Below are 6000 nucleotides of genomic sequence, written 5' to 3'. Positions count from 1 at the left end.
AGAGAAGGGATTCCCTCCATCATAATGCTAACATATGCTACTGATTCACAACCTCTGGAAGTCCAGGCACCGACGCCACGCGCAGGTCATGGACAGTCAAATCTAAGATAGAGGAATGTGACTGCAGCCGGTCTTATCGCTTATTCTTCTGGTTGCAGATGCTATGCGTGAAGGGGATTTTATAGCCTCTTTTAAAAGGAATCAAGGTCAAAAAATGAGTGGGCAGGGCTCAAGAGTTGACGTTTTGCATTGAGGAAGCGGTTGACTGGAGAAAGGTGCAGACCAGGACACGTGGAGTGATGTTATGTACGAGGTGGACTGTGGCGATGATGTCTGCTCTCTGGCAGGTGCACTCGGTGGATGCTCGTGAAACCGAAAAGAACTTCAAATTAAAGCCTAAATGTAATTATTGGTTTCTCTGCCTTTCATTTTCAGACGCCGGCTACGCGGTTCCGACAAGACTTTCCGATTGTTTTTTCCTTCAAGCTGCACTTGACGCGTTTATTTCTGGCCTCAGCTGCAGGCTCCCGCCTTTCTCTGATTGCTGGCTGTCAATCATCATGTGAGTTTAACGGCGTGTCCGCATGGGGATGTGGAGCCTCCACAACAAAGGCTGCTCCGTCTCTGTAGCTGAGATGCATGAGTAAACAAGCTGGGAGTCAACCTAAAAAATGATTACTGTGATGTTTGCCGATTACAGCGTACACAGTGCTCAACATGGCCCACATGTTTGTACGTGTTTGATTACACTTCCTCTTCTTTATGTTTTGCCTTGAGTCTAAGTTTAAAAAATGACGCCAGTGCATTGTAGGACATAGACATTAAGGGAAAAAGTAAGACTTTTCAGATAAATTTCATTTTATAAGGTAACGTTACAGAAAGAAACTCTTTTTTATCGTGATCAACAACTCCGACTCTTTTCAGGAACATAATTTACACACATTAATTATGTACATTATTGAATTAAATTATGGTTTTATTCCAATAAACTGCTGGTCCATGGATTATGTAGTTATGTGCAGAGTTTCAGAGAGTTTACTCCTTACATTTGCAGATACACTAGCAGTCATTAAACTTTTTACACAATTTTTGAATAAGGTTTGGAGTGTAATTCTCTTCAAATAGAGAGGCTGTATAGCCTCTAGTTGTAGAAACTGTATCCAGGAGAAAACAAGACACCATCTGTAATTAAGGAGCTAATCGCGGTTTCTCTGGTGTAACATTAATCTGTTAACTCAGCAGCAATGACACACAACACTCTGCAGCACTTAACGTTGCCACGACAGCAATATCAATGACGGGGAAATCAGCCACATTAAAACCACATTCATCTGGGGGCAGGATGCTGTGAATGATCTCCAGCTACACTGAATATTCAAGGTCACTAGCAACTTATTGATCAACAGAATTTTTCTTTCAATAAGAATACGTTACACTTCATAATGTATTGTAGCCTATTCATAAAATGAAGTGTGGTAAGTGTCCACAACGACATTTGTCCAAAGGCCAGAGTTTTTCTGGGGTCAGACTTACAAAAGAGAGGGACAGAGTTTTTGGCTTGTTGCCAGGGGTTGGCGAGCTGACCGACCATCCCTGTCAGGATGGACCGGACCCTCTTTCACTGGTGAGTAACATTAGATGTGTGCATTTTCTGAATTCTTTAATGTGCTGTGGGCCAGATGGGAATGTAGCGGACTCCTGACTGTTAAACCTGACTTACTTCTATAGTAAAAAATCCGACATGGCAAAATTCAGGAAGTGTTAAAGTACTAAATAATCTGTCAAATGCTCCAGACTATGACTCACGAAGCAATAACTTAACATAACCTAACTCAATATAACTTCCCATTCAAAGAAAAAAAACAAAAAACAACAGCTTGAATGAATTTACTTACTGTGTTTTAGGTAAAACACTACATTTTCCACAGTTTTCTGGTAAGTGTTGTGTGCTGTATCTGCTGACACAGTAAGGTTAAAGGGTTATTTTCGTACCAGCTCTACCCAACTACAAACTGCATCGTTATGTCTCGACAGGTCTGTTGAGGTGTTGTTCACTGGTTCACTGCTCTGTGTCTTACACTTCCTGTCTTATTGTGAAAACTAATTCTCCTACGTTTCAGGCCCTTGACTTCCTGGTGTTTCCCGCCTGTCTGATTGTCTGCCCCGCCCTGATTGTCTCCACCTGTTCCTTGTTACCTTGTGTATATATTGTCTGTGTTTCCCCTGTCCTGTGCCAGATTGTCTTGTGCTCCCCAGTGAGACATGTCAGTCCAGCGTTCGTTCCTTGTTTATCTAGTTTTGAGAAGAGAGTCTGTTGTTTGTTTTTTCCAGAGGATTTTCCTTAGCGCTTTTTGTTGTACTTTTGTATTTTGATCACCCCGAGTTTCCACTGTTTTGAGAGGATCCTTATTTTGTTAATAAAATCGGCCTGGAGCCTTTTGTTTTCAGTCGAGTGTCAGAGTCGTGCATTTGAGTCCTGAACCTTGTGCCTGTGCCTGCGTTATATGCATATTTCCCAACATTTTGGAAAATGCACTGATTTGCTTTCTTGCTGAGAATCAGACGACAGGACTGATACAAAGCTCATGTCCGCAAGGTGAATGCATTGCTACAGCTAGCTCCTGGTTAGCTCAGCTTAGCCCAACAACTGGAAAAATAGTAACCGCTCGCTATATGAGTCCCACTGATTACATCCTATACTAAACTAAGCTAACTGGCTGCTGACAGACATGACATTGTTATTGATCTTCTAATTTTAACTCTCAGCAAGAAGGCAAATAGGCATATTTGTCAAAATGTCAAAATATTAAAGTCAGGTCGTGTCAAACAGCACACAACATCCATCCTCAGACCTTCTATCCCTGCAAGAAAGGGTCTAGCATCTGCTAACGAGCTAACAGTGTGTTTCATATAAATAATTTGTTGAAGAAGCTGCCATTGCTAATACATACAAATCATTCATTGTGACTGCTTTCAGGAAATCATTGCATCCTAATCTTCACGGGTTTTGGACACCGCAGTGGAATTATCCTCTCTGGCATCAGATCATCGCTCTTTTCTGCTGCCAGTGGAACAAAAGAATGAAGAAATGGACTATTACCAGGAATGAAAATATATGAATGTATTAATTCAACCCAGATGCCATACAGCTCATTCATTTCAGGCCCAGAAATGTTGAATATGTATGTGCAGCCGCAGTCCAGTCTTTGACGCGCACAAATTGACGTTGTGTGAAATTCTTTGGGTAAATGCATAAATGTTGAAACGGCATCAATGAATAGATGGAATAGATTCAAATGATGATATTGTGGGTACTTTAGACCCACTTTCACTACAATAAAATCTGGATATTTTAAATTCTCATTAACAGGCCTGTAGAGGCAATGCTGAGCTCTCAGATCTGCAGGTTTCACATGTCAGTGTCTTAGCAGCATTACTGGATGGCAATAATACCTTTTCAACAAGGCCACCTATCTGCTTCTGCACAATTCAAATCTAATTTATTGTTCCGAAGGGGCTCCTGGAAATGGCGTAACAGCGACGGACAGAAGCAGACAGATCACAGTCTGGTCCCTTTGCTAGCTTTTATAAATGCTGTCGAGTGGAAAATTCTTCAGAGATGTGTTGAGAGCCTCAGACAGACAAAGTATGATAGCAGCTGTTAGTGAGGTTAACTGTTGCTTCATCTATGCAATGCTGGTAACTATACTAGTCCTAGAGTTTGGCTACCTCTTGTGATCTATCCTCCAGACTGATCTGAGGTGAGAAGTCTTTTTTTAAATAGCCATGAGGGCCCACATTCTTTCAAAGAAACGAAAATGATTTTCCTCTCTATGACAGGTTCACTACTATCCAAACGACTCTCGCATAATATTTGTCCAACACAAACCATCATAAATAACTTTAGATGGCAGTGTTATGTCATCAAAAACTCCCTTTTTCTTAGTCTGGTGTAGAGTAATTCAACTTGTTATGCAATGGCGTTAAGAGAAAAGCTCCAAATTTCTGGCTATATAAAGCTTTCAGCAGCACACTTGGTGCTGTTTCTCCACTCCACGCCACACTGATCTCTCTTTAAGACAACACGGGAGCTTCTTTAGAGCCCAGCCAAGACTTTTTCCCATTTAATACATATCACACAGTGCAGATTGGAGGAAAAATATAGATTTCCCTTCCACTGATATGTTTTCTTAGCTGTCGCCTTGTGTTAAATCAAAAAAGTTCCAAGTAAAACGGATAATAAATGTTATTCCTCAAAGGATAATGCTAGTGTTATTAACTAAAACCTTCCCTACCTCTACTGATGACAAAAAGCTTCACCAGTGGGCTACAAACATATAGTTTCAGTTCCAGTAACAAGTAATTCCCTGAAACAGCTTGACACTGTAATTTGTAGCAATCATTACTCAAACAGCAGTAAATAGTGCATTTGTCTGGGACTACATTCAGGTGCGGATTAATACACATTTGGTGCTTAAGTGAATATTTGCAGCAGCAGGACGGTGTATGTGGGATTCAAAATGTGCATTCAATAAAATAAAAAAAGTGTCACCCAGTGTAAATATATCACTCCAGCACTGGTCTGTAGCATCAGCTCATTGTTGGTTTTGGTCTTTGGTTTCCACTAACATAAACACAGAAACTCTCCAGCCTTTTCCTTTAAAACACACCAACTGCTGTGCATCATAATAATGATAATAAAAATAAGGAATATTCACAACATACTTCTCTGGTAAAGAACACGTGGTCAAACTAATGCAGAGAGCACACTTCATCCACTTCCATTCGGAGAAATTCTCCAGGCATTAATTGCTCTATAAATCTGCGCTGTATAGTCAATGTGGCTGCTCTGCCACGAAGATTCATGGCTGGAATAAGCGCTTGTTTTTCTTCGGCATAGTTATGGATTGATTAACGGCTTGCCCACAGGCTTTAAAGCGAAATAGCGCTGAATCTCATCTTTGAATTATCACAGGAAGTAGCAGGACTGAGGAGTTTTTGCATCACACAGCCACATAGCTATATAAAGACAGTGGTGGTGATAGCCTTTCAGTGATAACCATAGGTTTCATTTTCCAGTCTGCTGATAAAAGTACTTATTCAGTCTCCAATTAGCTGTCAACCTCTTGCAGTTGCAGGTCTGCTTCTTTAATATATCGCTTCCTATCTCTATGTCTTTTTTTAGATTTGATACAGAAACCTACAATAAAAATTCAGTTCATACAAATAGCAGCTCTGGTATTTAAAATCACAATCTTGATGTTGTTAAACAGGACAAAAACAAGTGAGGACAGGGGTTATTAATTTCCAATAATGAAGAGTGATGAATCCATTATTGAGAGATTTGCATGTGGAGAGCATTTTGGGCTTTTGAAGGTTGTCCAAGCTCAAACTCTACAGAAACAATTAAAAGACTGAGAGTTTCATGGTTTCAAGATGGAGAGAAGGCCCAAATCTGCAGCCAGACACAGCATACTTTCGAATTTCGTTGAACAATAATGAATATTCTGTGAAGCAATGCATCAAGTCCAGTGATTCGAATCGGCAGCGGCTCAGCGGTCTCGTCCTCCATTCATCCGGCAGCAGACCGTCGCAGCTGAGCACTGTGCTGCATCTTGTGTCTTCACGGACAAATTCTGAGATTATTCAATGGCTCAAAATCAAAGCACATGCGGCACAATCCTTGTGTGAACGCTCAGTCATGTAACCGGCGCTCCACATGGTGAACTTGAACTTGCTAGATGTCCCTACGCTTTGCTTAAGTTACCCAACAATCCTCATATTTCAAAAGACCAATAATTCAATAGAATGCTTCATGCCGTGTTGTGTCAAATGGATTGTTCTGCATCTGTTCCCATGCTCCACGGACCTCCATGGCTATTATTTCAGCACGACAACGGGAAGAATAATGCGAAAGGCTGTATACCTGGCCTTCCTGAACGGTATTTACTGAATGGACAAGCTGATGTGGACATCAGTCCAGATGGGTTTTAAGCAGTC

The sequence above is a fragment of the Chelmon rostratus genome, chromosome 15, assembly GCF_017976325.1.
Source record: "Chelmon rostratus isolate fCheRos1 chromosome 15, fCheRos1.pri, whole genome shotgun sequence".
Lineage (NCBI taxonomy): Eukaryota > Metazoa > Chordata > Actinopteri > Chaetodontiformes > Chaetodontidae > Chelmon > Chelmon rostratus.
The sequence above is the reverse complement of the archived record's forward strand: the minus strand, read 5'-3'. Positions refer to the sequence as shown.